General features: G+C 53.6%; 1 protein-coding gene across 2 annotated transcripts in view; it reads left to right on the top strand.

Moving 5' to 3' along the window:
• The window catches only part of TSPAN9 (tetraspanin 9), a gene marked incomplete at its 5' end in the record, with an annotated part of 192,392 nt that overhangs the window by 115,800 nt on the left and 59,955 nt on the right, over positions 1–16,637 (top strand). The gene's annotated exons all lie outside the window — the stretch shown is intronic.

Genomic DNA, 16,637 nt, shown 5'->3' with positions numbered 1-16,637 from the left:
CCTTCCCTCTGGCACACTCAGTGTTGGACTCTGTGGGGCAGATGGGCCTGTGACCTGAGCAGACTGACAGGGCACATGGGGTTCCAGGCCCAGGTCACTTTACTAACCAGAAAAACAGCCATTTAAATTTTTTTTAAATGTTGGAATACATCATATGAAATTCATGCAGTTTAAAAAATTACATAAAGAACACATACCAACCATGCAGTTTAAGAACTAAAACACCAGGGGCACCTGGGTGGCTCAGTTGTTGAGCATCTGACTTCAGCTCAGGTCATGATCCCAGGGTCCTGGGATCAAGCCCTGCATCGGGCTCCCTGCTCGGTGGGGAGTCTGCTTCTTCCTCTCCCATTCCCCCTGCTTGTGCTCCCGCTCTGGCTGTTTCTCTCTGTCAAATAAATAAATAAATAATGAAACCTTTGTGAGCCCCTTCCTGAGCATGCCCCCAACCCGTCCTCTAGAGAGAGCCATTATCCTGACGTTTTGTGTTTGCTATATTTCTTTGTAGTGCTTCCACATATGTAAGCATCCTTAAACACTGTATCATTTGATTTGGCTTGGCTTGTTTTAAAACTTTTTTTAGATGGAATCATCTGTTTGTTGTTTTTTAATAGAGAGCAACTGCGGATGAGGGGCGGGTGGTGGGGCAGAGAGAATGGGATGGAAGGAGAGAGAGAATCTTAAGCAGGCTCTGTCTCATGACCCTGAGATCGTGACCTGAGCCCCAAATCCAGAGTTGGACGGTTAACCGACTGAGCCACCCAGGCGCCCCTGAATTTTTTTTTTAATTCAATATTACATTTATTGATTGGTTCATGTTGGTATGTGTGGCTGTCATGCACTTATTGTCACTGTTCCATAGAGTTCTGTTGTCATTCTTCTGATGATAAGCATTTGGATTACTTCCTTCTTTTTAAACATACTTCCGTGAACATTCCCATACAAGGCTCCTGGTGTATGTACGCAGGGGTTTCTCTAGGACATGGCTTGTGGAAGCCTCTGTGAAGGAGCAGCTTCATAACTTCCAGTTGTCAGTCATGGCTCTGCTGTGGATGAGCACAACTTAATACTAAGTCTTGATATCCGATTGGGCAAATCCTCTCATCTGATGCTTTTGCAGGAATGTTTTGGCTGTTCTTGGCCTTTGGTTCTCAAAAGAGATTTATGCAAACATGAATTTTGGGATCAGTTTGTCTAGTTTCACCAAAAATCAATTGATCGATCAGTCAACCCGTCTCCCCACCCTCCGCCAGGCAAGCAGCCCTGTTGGTGATTGGATTGGCTTTGCGTTGAGTCTATTGATCAACTTGGGGAGAATTGCTATTTCTGTATTTCCATTCATGAATATCAGTTGTATTCTAGTCATGTGTTTGTATTCATGGACATGGTATACTTCCTATATGAGGCCTTCTTAATGTCTTCTGTAAGCTGTCATAACATTCTCCATGAAGGCCTTACATGTCTTTTGTTACATAGAGACTTTGATCTTCCGTCCTTTGACACCATGCCACCCTCCCCTCAGAGCGCAGCAGAACCCCTGTGCTCATGAGGACGGAGAAGGGTAGGGCCCCAGGAGGACATCAGCAGCCCTTCTAGCCACTCCTTCTCATGGCGTGATGGGGCTGCGTAGTTGGCCAGGCATGGTGCATGGCGCTGGGCACTTCCCTAGTTGCTTTGTTCCCTTATCAACTCTCCACAGCAGCTGATGAGGTATGAGGTGAGGTAGGATTATTCACATTTTGTCTCCGAGAAGTTGGAAGTTGGAAGTTGGAAGCTCTGGCAGGCTAGGGATTTTGCCCCAAATCAGAGCTCAAAAGCGACAGAACTGGGATCTGAAGCCAGGTTCAGAGCACCTATTCTTTCTACGACCTCTCTGGGAGGTCATCCCAATCCAGCTCCTTCCTCTGCTGACTTTAGACTGTGCTTTTCTTGGATCCGTGCTTCCAGTCTGGCTCGGCGCAGCCCTGTAATAACAGGATCAGAGTTACGTGTACTTGGTTATGACCCACTGATGATTTGTGCCTTCCCTCCACCAGTCCCAGCGCCAAACAGAAACGGGTCAGGAGGTGACCACTTAGTGATGATCAGGGCCTTTCTCAGATCGGTGGATGGTCAGTTCTGTACAGTCTAGGTTGTTCGAGCTATTTTTGTGCAGTTAGGAGAGTACCCCAGAATGATGACTGTTTCCTTCACAGCTTCCCAGTAGCCTGACCCTGCATATTGTGCCACTGAGTATTTCAGATTCTGTTCACCTCATCATGGCAGGGTTTACCATATGGCAGGGTTCTAACCATATGGCCCTGCTTGTATGTTTCGTATCTGGCCCCTCCACTCTGCTAGCATCTTCTGGACACTTTAAATCCTTGCAACAACCACGAGTGGACAGTGGTACGTATGGGTGGATGAGGACACTGAGGCTAGAGGCATTCATCACCCAAGGCCGTGAACAGGAGGAAGTGGGTGGGAGGGGCCTTTGTCTTATCTTCCATGCCTCACTTGCTCATGATGGGTGCTCAGTACATGTGCGTTGGTCTGTGGGCTGACCGAAGTGCACAGGAATGCTAGGTAAGGGGGCTTGGGCAGGCTCATAACAGGATGCCCTTTGCAGGTGATACCCTTTGATTACAATTGGGGTTTATCTAAAGGAAAGGCTCCATGCTGTGGGGGCGCATACTGGCCCCCGGATGGAATATCCCATGTAGCCAAACAAGACCGTGCAGCCGCACGTGCTCACTGCCTTGGAAGGTGGCTTTGTGACCAGCAGCCTGTCACAGCAAGCCCTTGGAGGGTGTCCGCCTGCGCAGTGGTTCACCAGTGTGTTCTTTCCTGCATGCGTCACATTCTCCCCGAGGGCTCTGGAGAATACTGTTGCCTCCATTGCTCTAGTTCCCAGAAATGCTGCCCACTCACGGGATTTGGTGTCCTGGCCCTTGGCTGGCCATTTTGTCTTGTGATGTTGTTCTGGGTAGGCCTGTGGTGGTCTTAACATGGTCGCTGCACGATGAGTGATGAGCACTTGGAAAATTCCGTTTGTCACCCTACGCCTCAGTTTCTCTTCCTGTTGGGGAGTTAGAAATTAAGTGGGATGGTCTGAAAATTGATTTCTGGTGTGAGGGAGAAGTGGGAAGAGCCTGTGAGAGGAAAGGCACGATTAGCTTTGTCCTCTGGCAGAAAAGGAAAGGAGGGCGCAGGGGTTTAATTGTGTTTCTGCCCATGTCAGAGCCTGCAGCTGGTGTGAGGGGAGCTGCCAGCCACATTGGAGCAGAACCCGAGTGCAGTCCTGCTCTGTCATGGCAGGCTCAGCCCATGTGCCCCTCCTGAGGCTCCGTGTGGCGCGTGCTCAAGTGGGGCGGCCCTTCCCACTGCTTGTCCTCCCCCAGGATCAGGGCAGGGGGCGTCCTTTCAGACTTCTCTGGGCCTGAGACCCCATGGTGGCAGAGGACATACACTGCTTGCCCGTCGAAGCCAGAAAGGGTGGAGTTGGAGCAGTCAGCAGGTGTCTGTCTTTGGGTGAGGAGTCCGCGGGGGGCAGGGATGGTGGGGCAGGTTCCTGGGGGGCTTTAGTTCCTTTCCTTCTGCTGGTCTGGCTCTGCACTTGTGTCTTGCCCTTGGGTCACTAAGCTGTGAGTTCTCAGAGCTCCACTGCGCTTGCCCCCCAACAGTGCGCATGGATGTGTAGACGTATATGTATATGTGTGCATATGTGTGTGCACATACGCGTATAAACACACATCTGGCATGTATATATACATGTGTATATGTGTGTGACTATATAAACTTCAGAAACATTTTCATGATATGAATGTGTGTGTGTGTGTATTTATATACACAGTTCACACTCAAACAACATGGGTTTGAACTGTGTGGGTCTGTTTATAAATACATTTTTTACAGAATAGTACTATAAATGTGTTGGTTTTTTTTTTTTAGCGTTTAGCACATTTAATTTTTTTAAAAGATTTAATTAATTTATTTGACAGAGAGATCACAAGTGGGCAGAGAGGCAGGCAGAGAGATGGGGGGGAAGCAGACTCCCTGCTGAGCAGAGAGCCCAAACGGGGCTCGATCCCAGGACCCTGAGATCATGACCTGAGCCGAAGGCAGAAACTTAACCCACTCAACCACCCAGGTGCCCTTCTCGTGATGTTCTTAACATTTTCTTTTCTCCTACATACTTTGGTGTAAGAATGCAATATATGACACATACAACATACAAAATGTGTGCTGATCCACCCTTCATGTCATTGGCAAGATTTCCAGTCAAAAGTAAACAATTAGTAGTTAAGTTTTGGGGAAGTCAAAAGTTATACTCAGTTTTTTTTTGTTTTATACATGCGTAAAATGCATTTCTATTAATAATAGCATTTTGTTCTCTTGGTAATAGTTCTATGTAAGAAATTAATAACCACAGTGTGCTATAATTAATACACATGTATAAAAGATCTTCCTAAGAATTCTAGTAGCATATTTGAATATGCAGATTCTTGAGTGGGATGGGGGTCAGTGTGGTTCCGGGGTCAGTTGTGAATTCAGTTAGATTCCCTCCGAGGGTGTGTGACCCTTGGGTGTAAGCTGGCATCCCCGTTTTTAGCTTACTGTTTCCTGGATGGCTTCTGGGGCTCGTGGGTTGCGAACACCACACCCCAACTGTGGCAAACTCAAGAACACAGAGACCTGCCTTTTAATCTGTCTCGGTGACCACGGCCCGGCAGTGTTGTTTGACATTTGGGGGTGACCCACTCTGGTGGGCATCTGTTATTTTCACGGCCTGGCTTTCTTTTCCCTTCTCTTGCTGTCTTCAGCCCTGTGTTTCTATCTGCTGAGCTTTCAGTGTCTGTGCGGAGACAAGGTTAGCTCATGGGTTAGAAAGGAAAGCTGAGCAACAGGCCACACACAGGGACAGGAGCCAGGGCTGCTCTTGGTGTCCAGGTACCACGAGCTAATGATGACCTTGGTTATGTTGACTCTGTCTGTTTTTGGCCCCTGGGGCTCACTGCTCAGGAATTGGCTTCCCAGGACAGAGGGTCTGAGGCTGTATTTGGCCAGGGCTGAGCAGAGCACCTTGACCAATGGTGCAGGGCTGTATGCACCAGGGAAGAGGGGGATTCCCCAAAGGAAAACAGGGGTGCTGACACCAAAAGAAGGGGCAAAAGCAGAAATGGTAGCTGTCTGCTGAAGGGTTTTTCCTCCCAAATGCCAGATGCCACTGCTGGGATTTGCTTATCCCCTGGAAGTATCCTCCCCACCTCCTGGGGAGAGAGGTCAGGAGCAGATGGGGAATGGGGAGGCTAAGACCCGCCCCCGCTCCTGCCGCCATCCAGCAGCTTAGGCTGTGTTTGCCCAGCCACCACGACAGCCTCCGGCGCCAAGATTTGGCAGCCTTGGTGCTCCTGTGATCTGCTCTGTGCCTGGCTGGGCCATCTGGGTATGTCTGAGTTGGTCGGGGGTAGAATCCCCGGAGCCAAGACCCCTTTGGGGCATCTCGCAGCAAACCATGCGTCTCTATTCCAGTGCATCAGCCCCTTTCCACGTTCCTCCATCCTGAGCCTCTGAATTCCCAAAAAAGGGATCAGCCAGTGAGTCCTGAGTTGTTTTCATGGTTCACTGACCCCGCGCTACGTGTTGGAGGGGAACAAGAGCCCACTGGGTCCCTGCTCTCAAGATGCTTGCAGTCTCACTGGGAGGAGCCGACTTCTGGCCCAGAGGGATGCGAGAAGGCAGTGGAGCGCGCCCGGGGGCGCCCATGTATGCAGCCGGTGTCTCCAGGTTAGTGCATCTTATAGACATCCTCCATGTCCCAGCCGCCGGCTCCTCTTCCAGGATGCTGAGGCAGCAGGGACCGCATTGAGTAGGTGATGTCAGGGTTCCTGTGCACGCCCTCTCACATGTAGTGAGCACTTATAAACAGTACATGTTATTCCATAATCTAGTGTGTTTCCCACTTGTCTTGGCTGCTGGGGAGCATGCACAGTGGCAGCACCTAGTAGTTCGGGTGGAGGGCTGGGCGGACAGGGAAGGCTGTGTGCAAGAGGCAGGACTGGAGCCAATCCTCCACAAAAGAGTGGTATTTCGACACATGGTGAGGAGGAGGCATGGCCTTTCAGGTGTGCTGGAACATGGAGAGAAGGGGAGCCAGAGGTCAGCGGGACCTCGCGGTCAGGCTCACCATGGCTCTGTGTACAGACCTGATGAATGAGATGAATGTGGAGGGTGAGCTGGTCCTCTGACAGGTGCACGTTGGGGTGGGTGCCTCTCGGGCACAGGAGAGGACGGTGCATCCTGAGTACCCGCCATGGCCCAGTCCGATGCTCAGTGCCCTCCTGACCGTGGAGGGCGGTGTCCATGTGTCCCTGTCCAGCACCTGCCAGCTGTCTTCTGAGCAGGGTGGGCTCGATGGAGGGGGCAGGCTCTCAGGGAGTATTTGACGGCAGAAAGGAGAGGGCCAGAGGACCCAGAGCGTGGGAGATGTACAGCTGGGGAGAAGGCAGTCAGGCGAAGGGGTTCTGGGTGAGCAGAGGGGGGATGGGGAGGGTGGCAGAGGTGGTAGCAGGAAAAATGAGGTGATATTTGATGCCAGAGAAAGGGGCTCATACAGAGGGTTTGAACCAGACTGTGGCGGGCAAGGAATGGCTCCAGCAGAGCAGTTTGCTGCTCATCGAGGACCCCTTTGATGACGACACTTTACGTGGTACCTGGCAGAATGTTAGAGGCCGAGGGGTGGAAGGTCTGCGTAGGTAACACCCTGGGGTTTGGGGAATGTGGGGAGCCTGGCCTGGCCTGGGCTGGGCAGGCAGTGGGGGTGGGGTAGGGTGGGGATCCAAGGAGATTATAGTGGCTGGTGGAAGGATCTGGAGCCTTTTGTGCTCCATCCAGTGTGGAGCAGCTCCCAGTGTGTTCTCTCTGGGAGGTCAGGTGTGCTTTGGGGCCTGACTGTGCCCCCTACTCATGCAAGGGACACTTCTTCCCCTGCCTGTGGGCAAGAGCTCATGGGATCCAAATCAGAGTGACAGCTTGTCAGGGTGATGAGCCTGGGTTCTGGGCCAGGGCTCTGTGATGTCTGAGCCATTTGGGACACCCATTGTGACCGTTCCCTGGGGCCTAGGGGGCCTGGTGGGGAGGAGACTGGGGGACCCTCAGGAGGGTAGGGGGAAGGAACGTTGATGCTGTTGGAAGAGCTGAGCGCACAAGGTGCTTGATTTGTTACCATTTATGGCAGCCAAAGAAAAGGGCGTGAGGCCCCCATCCCCTCCCCTCTCTGCCTCAAGCCCCCCTTCGTCTGCCCCTTTCTCAGCCTGCCTGGTGGGAGGAGGGGAGTCTGTGTGAAAAGTGCATGTTTCATAAAAAGCCGCTCTGTAGAGGGTGGCGGGTCTGAATCAGGAGCTGTAGGAGGAAGACTGACAAGATTCTCAGCGTTGCTGATTTGTTTTCTCTCTTAAGTGGGACTTCTCAGAACTTGCTGGGGTTGGGGGGGCAGGGTGGGTTGGATGGCCCCTCCAGCAGCCTGAAAATTCTGGTGTGCCCAGCCATGGATCCTGCATTTCCTCCCCATTTTTAGAAAGGCAGAAATCCCTCTGTTCATGCAAGCCACACACCAGCGAATTCTCTGTTGCGCTTAGGATCAAGGGGGCACAGTGAGAAAGAGCTGGGGATGGGTCACAGACACCCGAGTTCTGAGTTCCAGCTGGGTTGCTGACTGGCTGTGTGACCCTGGATAAGTCACTTCCTTCCGCTGGGCCTAGTGTCCACATCTGGACAATGACAGACTTGGACCAGCCCATCCCTAAGATCCCTTCAGGCTCTGATATCCTATGATTTTATACATTTCTTTTGCTGCCTTTGTGTTTTCAAAGAGCTGATGTTTCTTGAGATACCTTATCTTCCTTTCCCCGTGGGAGCCTTGGTAGAGTGGGGGACCAAGGAGGGTTCCTAAATAGCTCACAAGTGGGGAAACTGAGGCTGGAGTGAGGGAGGACCCACCAAGCAGGGCTGGGTGTGTCCGTGGTGTGCTGAAACTCACTGTCTGAACATCACAAAACAGCCCCAGATTCTGCTCCACCCAGAGGGTCATGTGTTGGCAGCCAGTGGCAGCTCTGCCGTGGGGCTGTGTGTGTGTGGGTGCAGGCGTTCCTGGGTTCCAGACCGAACGTTTACTAGGGGGCTCTGACTCTGTGGACCTTGGTTTTCCTGCTCAGTGGCAGGGAGAGGCTCTCCGCTGCTCCCCATTTCCTGCTTCAGGGTCATGGCTGAGTCCGAGCAAGAGATGGGGACAGCCACAGCAGCCGGCTGGTTTTGCCTGCCCGCCACCCCCACCCCCGCCCCCGCCGGAGAGGGCTGTCACCCACTAAGCAGGTAATGAGGGGTGGGACGCTTTATTAAGCACCCTCACCAGGGGAGAGGAGCTCAGCACCTTGTTTGACACACAGAACTGTCTCGGCTCCCTTCCTATTGTTAGAAGCCTTAATTACGATTGTTCCAATTCCGCCCTCCAGCATTCATCATTAGGAAGAGCTTTCTTTTTCCTTCCTGCATTCCCCGCAATCCCCTGAACAGTGTCTTCGCTGTTCCCTTGCACTACGATGCCTCCCACCTCTGTCTCTCCCCTCTCCACCACCTACCTCTATCTGGGGCAGTCCCCAGCACCAGCCGCCTGCCTCCTTGTCCCCCGGGCCCAACCCGCAGCCCCAGCTGCCACCCTTGGAAAAATCAAACAGCCCCCTACCCCACCCCACTGAACTCCAGGCTCCAAGCTGAGGAGGCTTTCCCTTCAAGGGGCCTCTTGATGGTGAACTCAGGAACCTGCCTGCCCCTCTCTGTGTGGTCCTGAGGATCGGCGGGGTGGGTGTTGTCAACTGGAGAGCCCGCACACATTTCCTGGGGGCTCATTTACTGTTTTGGGGGCTCTTTGCCATTGCTGGCTGTGCCTCCATTTCCATCCCAGAGCCCCTGGGTCTGTCTTTTCTCTGACTTTGTTTGAAGGACCATTGTCTGGGGGTGGCAGTGGGGGGATGGAAAGAGCCTTGACTAGGAGCGTGGGTTCCTCTCACAGCTGTGCCGTGGCCCCCCTGGGAGGATCTTTGACTTCAGTTTCTCATCTGTAGGGTGGGGACGTACCTCAACACATGGTTGGCCAACTTGGAGGAATTGTCAGGAGGATACCTTGAGATGGCGTTCATGAAGGTTCTCTGAAGTGTGTGAAGGGTGATGCTAACGCAGATTGTTTTTCTCTTCCTGACTCCCATCGTCCTCCGCTTCTGTTTCGGCCACCGCCTCTCTGCCTTCCTGTTCGGGAGTCCACCGTCAGGCCCCACGGTGGTTTCTACCCTGAGGCTCTTCTCCATTCAGGCAGCCACCTTAGGTGTGTGGGGTGTGTGTAATCGCTAAGTATGTGATTACAGCTCCCACAGGCTGCCTGCTGAGGCACCCCACCGTGGTTGACACCCCAGCAAAGCTGACTCGCGGCTGTCCAGGAAGTGTGGCGGTGGGAGGGGGATTCCCTCCTTTATCTCCAGCGGCCCCGTCCGGCCTTCCCCAAGTTCTGTGGTGGGTCAGTTGGGAGAAAATGGGTTGGCTGGATAAGAACTACATCTGCCTCTCCAGATATATCTAGGACTGCTCTGTCTGGCTTGTTTAGGTTCATTCCTTCTGTTGGGGGTTTACAAGATGACTTGTGTCTCAAGATCCCAGAGAGCTGGTTTCATTTTCCCAGTGGCTGATTCATCAGACCCACTGTTGCCTCACCCTTCCTGAGGGCAGCTGTGGCCTCAGCTCCCCTCCTGGGTCTATCTTTTCTCTGGCTTTGTTTGAAGGACCCTTGTCTGGGGGTGGCAGTGGAGGGGAGTCCTGTACTGGGGATAACCTCTGGGGAGGCCTGTCCCCCACTGGGCCCTAGGGCTGGTCTCTGAGCCCAGCTGGTAAGGCTGGCGCTTTGATTGACAGGAATTTGAGCTAATTTGCTTGCTTGGGTTTATCTGCCCTGTGGGGATGCTCAAGCCAGGCCAGTCATCCTCAGAGGGACAAAGCCATCTGGTTTCTACTCTAACCATGGAGATGTGGAAGTAGGTTTTGGGGGCAGGGCACTGAGCAGAGCTCTCACATTTGCCCACATCATTGGGGATGCCTACTGAGGAAATGAATGGCTCCTTTCCTTCCCCCAGAGGTGGGGGGTATACCCACCCTGGGCACTCAGCCCGGTTAAGGTGAGTCTGCCTGGAGGCCGGGGGCTGGACAGGATGAGTCGGAGAACTTTTTCCAGCTTCGGTCCTCCCCGTGATCAGCATTTTACACCGTCTCTGAGGTACCTGAAGAACATTGTCTCCTCAGGAAGGTTTACCAGAGTGTCAACAGCCTTGTTTTGCTTGTAGGGAGACTGAGCTGTGGAGAGAGAAGGTGTTACAGTGAGGGTCCAGGTCACACAGGGAATACATGAGCCTGCTTGTCTGTAGTGGAATGTACTGGAAGGCAGAGTGCCCAGTGGGGCATGGAAACTGATTTGTCTTAGGTGTCGTCGGGGGGTAGCCTGGCTTCCAAGCTCTGCGGATCTTTCTCTGCTTTCCCAAGAAACTCCACTGGGGGCCAGTTTCTCCACAGAACTACAGGTGGAAGTGTGAACCTCCTTCGCTCAGGCCCCGACCTCCAGCTTGTCGACACAGACACCTACAGCCCCTTGCTTCAGTGGGCTCTGGGGTCTGTCTGGGCGCACCAGGGCCCTTGGGAAACTCCGGGCCAGGCCACTACCCCAAGGGCCCCCAGTCCTGGGTGAGGCTAGGCTGCCAGAATGGGCTTCTGAACGTGGCTGGAGAAAGGCCTGGGGAAGGAGAGGGGAATGGGCCCAAGGACTGAGAGATACCTCTGGAAGGGCAGCTTGTTGCCTTGCTATTTATGTTCAGTTTGCCGGGGTGTTCTTCCTTGTCTTTCTCTTTTTGGTGTTCCCAAACTTGTCTTCGTAACTCTCTCCCTCCTGGGTTCTCTTCATCTTGCTGTATTTCGGAGATAACTAATCAGGCGACCTTTCCACGATGCCCCTGACCCAATGACTCAGACATTGACTCAGTGCCAGGACCGAGGAGGCAGGGCAGACCTGGGGAGCCTTGCTGGGGAGGCAGTCATGGGTCTCTGTGCCGATGTCCACTGACTCGGTTGGGGGTTGGGCTTAGCTCTTGCCTTCTAGGTGACGGGAGAAGGAATTGGGGAGCAGAAGCAACCCTACCACAGCCCGCACCTGATTTCTCCGAAGTCTGTCTGTCTCATTGAGGTTGTGGTGAGGGGCTGTGGTGTGGGTGGATGGCTTGGTGTTTGAGAGGAGAGTGAGGGGCGAGCCTTGGCTCCAGACGCCGTGCTGATGTGCAGACACGTCCCTCTCCCTTCTGCCAGGAAATTGGAAGAGGCTTTTTCCTCTGAGAGGGAGGAAGATCAGAAGCCGCGGAGACTAATTTCGCTGGCTTTAGCTGTCCCTGTCTACCTCCCTGTAGCCACCCTGCCCTCCTGCCCCCTGCCTTCTGCCTGGGCTTCTCTAGCTGTCTGGTTGGCGAAGTGAAAGGTGGGAGGGTGGCAAGGACGTTGGCTTTACAGACAGGCAGTGGGCTTGGCTCTCGGCATCACTGCATCCTGTCTGCAGGAACCTGGCAAGGAGCTTAATTAACTCTTGGAGCCTTGACCTCCTCATCTGTAAAATGGGATAATAACAGAGCTGCTTTCTAGGTTGGCTCCAGGAGTGACAGACACACATATGAAGAGCTTCAGCCTGTTGTCTGGCGCGTGGTGGCTGCCTTCGGGTCAGGCAAGGTGTGCATGGGCAGGTATGGCTGCTGGGGTGGGGTAGCCATGCTCCTTGGCAGGGCGATATGGGGAACATGTGTTCAGAATTAGAGTGTGGGTGCCTGGTTTGTGTTCTCAGCCCCCACTTCCTCAGCTGGGCCCACTTTCTCTAGGCTTTGTTTTGGCTCTCTCCTCAGTGGAATGAGGCGAGTCATTGTGTTCTTCCCTCTTCCCCCAGCCTCTGGCAGGGCAGGGAGAGCTGGACAGATGAGGAATGAGCTCCCAGCCTGAGTGCTTGGAGATCTCAGTCAGAGATGGGGGAGGAAATCGAAGGTAGGCTGTTCTGTGCTTTTAGGATACTCTCTAGGGACTCTGTGTTTAAACTAGGGTTGAAACCTCTTACTGAGCTCTCAAAAGAGGGGCCTGGAGGATGCCTCTGGGGCCTGCATTAGCCAGAGACCCGTGTAGGCAGAGACCTCCCGGCTGGCCTTGCTGGTGGGGTTGAGGCAGGTCTATGGGGAGACCCGGTGTCCCACTTAGGGCCATGGCAGAGACAAAGTGAAAGGGAGGTGGGGTGTGGGGAGGAAAGGAGAAGGCACAGGGACAGCTGGCGGGGCGGGGCGGAGCGGACGCCGGCAGAGCGCCTCAGGTAGCCAGCACCAGGGACTGAGCCTGCCTGGTCCCTTCCTCTACGCAGTGATTAAGACATCACCAGCTGCCGGTGTTCTCATCTCCACTGGCTCTCCGCTGCCAATAACAAATGCATCTGGCTAGAATCTGGGTCATTAAAAAAACAACCTGATATTTCTCTTCTTCCTTCACCCCTGGCAATCCGTGTCCTGGAATATAGCCGGGACCCCCAAAGGAGGGGTCCAGAGGTACAGGGAGCCAGGGCGGATATGTTGGCTGTCAGGGCCACTCAGCCCCACAGACAGCCACGCTCGCTGGCTATCCGGGTTCTGTCGTGGTCAAGTGCAGGTCTTCAATGGAGAGTGATGGGCCGGGGACGGGGTTTTTCAGGTGGATTTTCCTTCCCGTTGGCAGGCTGGGGGGCGGATAGCGTAGTGGCTGTGGTAATGACAAGAGCTCAGAGTTGCAGTCGGGATTGGCGGTGATCTAGTGAGATTCCCTATCCGCTCCAGGCTCACTTTGTTTCCACCGTGAACGATGACAGTGACGTGCAACCTTCCCCGGGGTTGTTGTGTAGGGCTTTCGGGGGGTGTCCCAGCACAGCACATGAGGAAGGATAGCTCTGGCTCAGTTTGCCATTCTGATGATGTTGCCTCCGTGGAGTAGCGCCTCCGGAGGGAGCTGCGTCGACTCCACCACCGGGCCCCGTGCTGGGCTGGGCACCTCACCAAGGCTGACCCGTGGGAGAACGGATGGAGAGAGGCCTGTGCCTCCCGTGCCAGGAGCAAAGGATCGGCTGGACAGGTAGCTCTCCTAAACTGAGACCTCTTTTAAGATTGTAAGGGTTTGTTTGTACATTACACTCTGGATTTATGCATGAGCAGGGAGAAGTAGAGGGAAGGTGGAAAGGATGGTTTACATAGAGGGAGTAAATCAAGGAAGTTTCTGGGGCTTGGCCTGAATTCTAGTTATCCGCAGCTTCCACTTGCGGGAGCTTACCTGTGCTGGGCCCTCTGCAGTCCCTTGTCTGGTGATTCCAGAGGCTCTCTTGCTCCTAACCACTCCACAGGCTTCCCCCGCTATCCAAAAGTAGAATCTTCCTATGAAACCTTTCACAGGCGGAAGTGGCGTAAAGCAGAGAAGCGGTTACCATTGATTTATATGGAAATAATTCCTGAGCATTCCCAGATGCAAAAAATAGCCTCTTAGGCTTTTCTGATACCTTAGGACACATCTTGCCAACGGATGCACAGAATAAATGGAGATAAAGCACAGATGTTCACAGATAGAGTTCAAAGCCCTGGCAGCTTGATGCTGAGTATAGTCCTGGGGATGGACTCGGCGGGGCCCCTCTCGCGGCTCCGGCTGCGTTCTGCCTCTGGGATGGCTGGCTGCAAGACGAACCCTGAATACTATGTTCACTTCTTCTTCTTCTTCTTCTCTTTTTTTGTAAAAGCAAAAAATCCTCTTTGGATTTCTTTCAGTTAGCGAAAATAGGTTCTGATGTAGGTCTTGCGTAAAAGCTAAGTGGCACGCTGCGAACTTTCAAAAAACGGGATACATAAACTGCCCTTTTTCTGTTCCAGGCTGGTAATAGACCAAGGATTGTGACTTTGGGTAAAGCTGTCAAGGTTGGCAAAGTCCTGGATGTCATTGCAGTTGTCCTCCAGTGGTGGTGGGGTGGCTGGGTGGCACCTCACTGGGAGGCTGCAGGTCTCACAGGTGGGGACCCACGTGGCAGGTGCCCCTGCCCCAGGAGCCAAGCCTCACTTTGCCCGTCCCTCCAGCAGAGGGACACACCAGACACACCCAGAGCTGTGTCACAGAGCAGCTCAGCAGGTGTCGGCTGGGTGCCTCTTTGGAGTAGGCAGAGGTGACGCTTTTGGTAAACCTGGGCTGTTTCCTGGGAAGTGGGAAGCTTGATGGCCATCTGCAGAAGAATCTGGTATGGAGGTGTTTTCCTGGGACTGGCAGGAGGGCCCAAGCACCGAGACTTAGCCCTGCTGTCCTGGCCTGTGGGAGCCGTTCCTGGTCTGCCTGGTGGGGCTGTCTCTGTGAGGCCAGGGTGGCCACACCAAGCCACCAGCAGAGGGGCCTCAGGTGGGAAGGGCGGGGCACTGCCAGGGTCTGCCCTTCAAAGGACAGGGCCCTGCTGGTCATAGATCTTAGAGGAGGGACGCGCTGGCCTTTTCCCGGGAGATCGTTTCTGACTCCAGAGCCATCCTTCACCCAGTGCTCTTTTCCAAAGATTCAAAGAGATATTTCAAGTCCCCTTTCATGGCTCTGGGTCAGGAGAGCCCTGGAGACTTGGCATCAGGTTGACCTTTTGCAAGCGGAGCAGCTCTTGGTGGGTGGGGGAGGTGGAGAGAAGCCCTGGGGACACGGGGACCTGTACATCACCCTGAACGCACAGTTGGGGCTTTCTAGGGCTCCCTTCCCTGCTGGCGGTTGGAAGGATGCTCTCTTGTTAGGACTGCTTCCTAGAATTTTCACTCCGTCCTTAATAGCTCTTTTCCCTTGTTTGTCGGTTCCTTTATTCATTCGTCCAAGTACCTCCTGTGCCAGGAAAGACAAAAACAGGGCTGGAACACAGTCCCTGCCATGTCATAGTAGACTGCCTTGACATATTGAGACATTATTTTTTATTAAAGGGAAATATTAGAGATATCTGAGCAGCTAATTGAAGCCTGTCTTTTGACATGGAAAAATGTGTTGTTTAAAGACCCCTGAATGAGAGCATACTGGAAAGAGAGTGAGCAGCTGTCTTAGGTGCTCTGTTAGGAAGACATTTCCTTAGAGCCGTGTGGGGTTCTCCACTGTCTTTTCCTGACAGTTCTTCCAATAACATTATTGAACTTCTCCTGTGCCCAAGGCACAGCCTGGGCTCGGCTCTGCTGGGATGCAGAGGGGAGGGGCATGGCCATGATTGCCCTGGGAAGAAGGGGATATGTGCATGGGGATCCCCACTGCCTGCCCCTAAGGCCCTGGCCCCATCCTGGCTGAGGCCCATTTGGCTTTGGTATAACTTGCCCTTCTAGAGTCAGGAGCACCAGCGGCTGGTGGGCTCCAGAGCCCTGCCTGGGCTGGACTATGACAGTGACAAAGGAGTGGGTGGCAAGTTCTTCCTGGGCATTTACCAGCACAAGTCTCCAAGCCTAAGGCTTTCCCCTTGCCAGGCTAACAGTATCCTCCCATCCCACCCCCAGCACCCCACGGATCTGTATCTGGGAAGAGTCGCAGTGGTCTTAGCTCTTGGCCACATCTCCTGAGCCTGATGCCACCAAAGTGATCCCGATGGGATCATGTGTGGGGTCCTGTGCGGTGGATGGCTCATTTTTTATCTTGGTGCCAGAGGTCCACATTCCTGCCAAGAGCATGCCAGATCCAAGGGCCCTTTCTCTAGTGGGTCCTTAAGAAATATTAATTGAGAGTGAGGACCAGAGAGTCAAGTTCACCAGAGCTGGTCTCTGGGTCCTTGTTCTCCCACAATTTATAGTTCTCTCCTTAAATCATCCCCAGGCATTCTGTTGGGATGCAGGACCAACCGACTTCTCTGCACTGTGGGTTTTGTCCTACCTCCGAGAGCAGAGGGAGGCCTTAATCACAGCTTTGGCTCTTCGGACCTGGGGAGCTGCTGCTGGAGAGGCACGTGGAGGCCAAGGCTGACAGATGGGTGGGGCCTGGACAGGGGAGCACGGGTCCACCTGGCAGAGATGGACCCGCAAGGGCCCAGTGCCCGAGGTGCCCTCCCCCTGTCTATTAACTCCCCATTAGCATGCGGCACTGGCGTTGCCTCGAACAGTTTGATTTATGCCACCGAGGTTTTGCTTACAAATTAGAAGCCGCTATTGTGCTAAGTCGGCTTTAAAATCGATGCAGAGTAATTGCAGTACACGGGTAGTTGGATGACATTAACATGAGAAATGTGCTGTCGTCGTCATCCTCGGGACAAACATGACCAATTACGGTGAAATCCCGCGCCCTTTCCCCGGCTAATTTGAACAGCTCGGTGCCAAGTCCTCCCCCAGCATGGCCAGCCCTCGGTGGAGACGTGTCCTGAGTGGATTTGTCAGGAGTGGGGCTGGGAGTGATGTGGTGTTGACGTCCCGTGGAGGCGTGGGGCGGGGACCCCGTCTGCTTCATTGCCTGTTCTGAACTGGCTTTTGTGGCGTGTTTTCTCTGTGGTTTGCTGCCATGATGCTTTCGGCCTGGAGCCACAGCGCTAAGAAGCTTCATGGATGTGGTGTGTGTGT

This window comes from Martes martes (genome assembly GCF_963455335.1).
Source record: "Martes martes genome assembly, chromosome: 8".
NCBI classification, from domain to species: domain Eukaryota; kingdom Metazoa; phylum Chordata; class Mammalia; order Carnivora; family Mustelidae; genus Martes; species Martes martes.
Note: the sequence above shows the minus strand (reverse complement) of the source record. Positions and strands in the feature narration are given on the sequence as shown.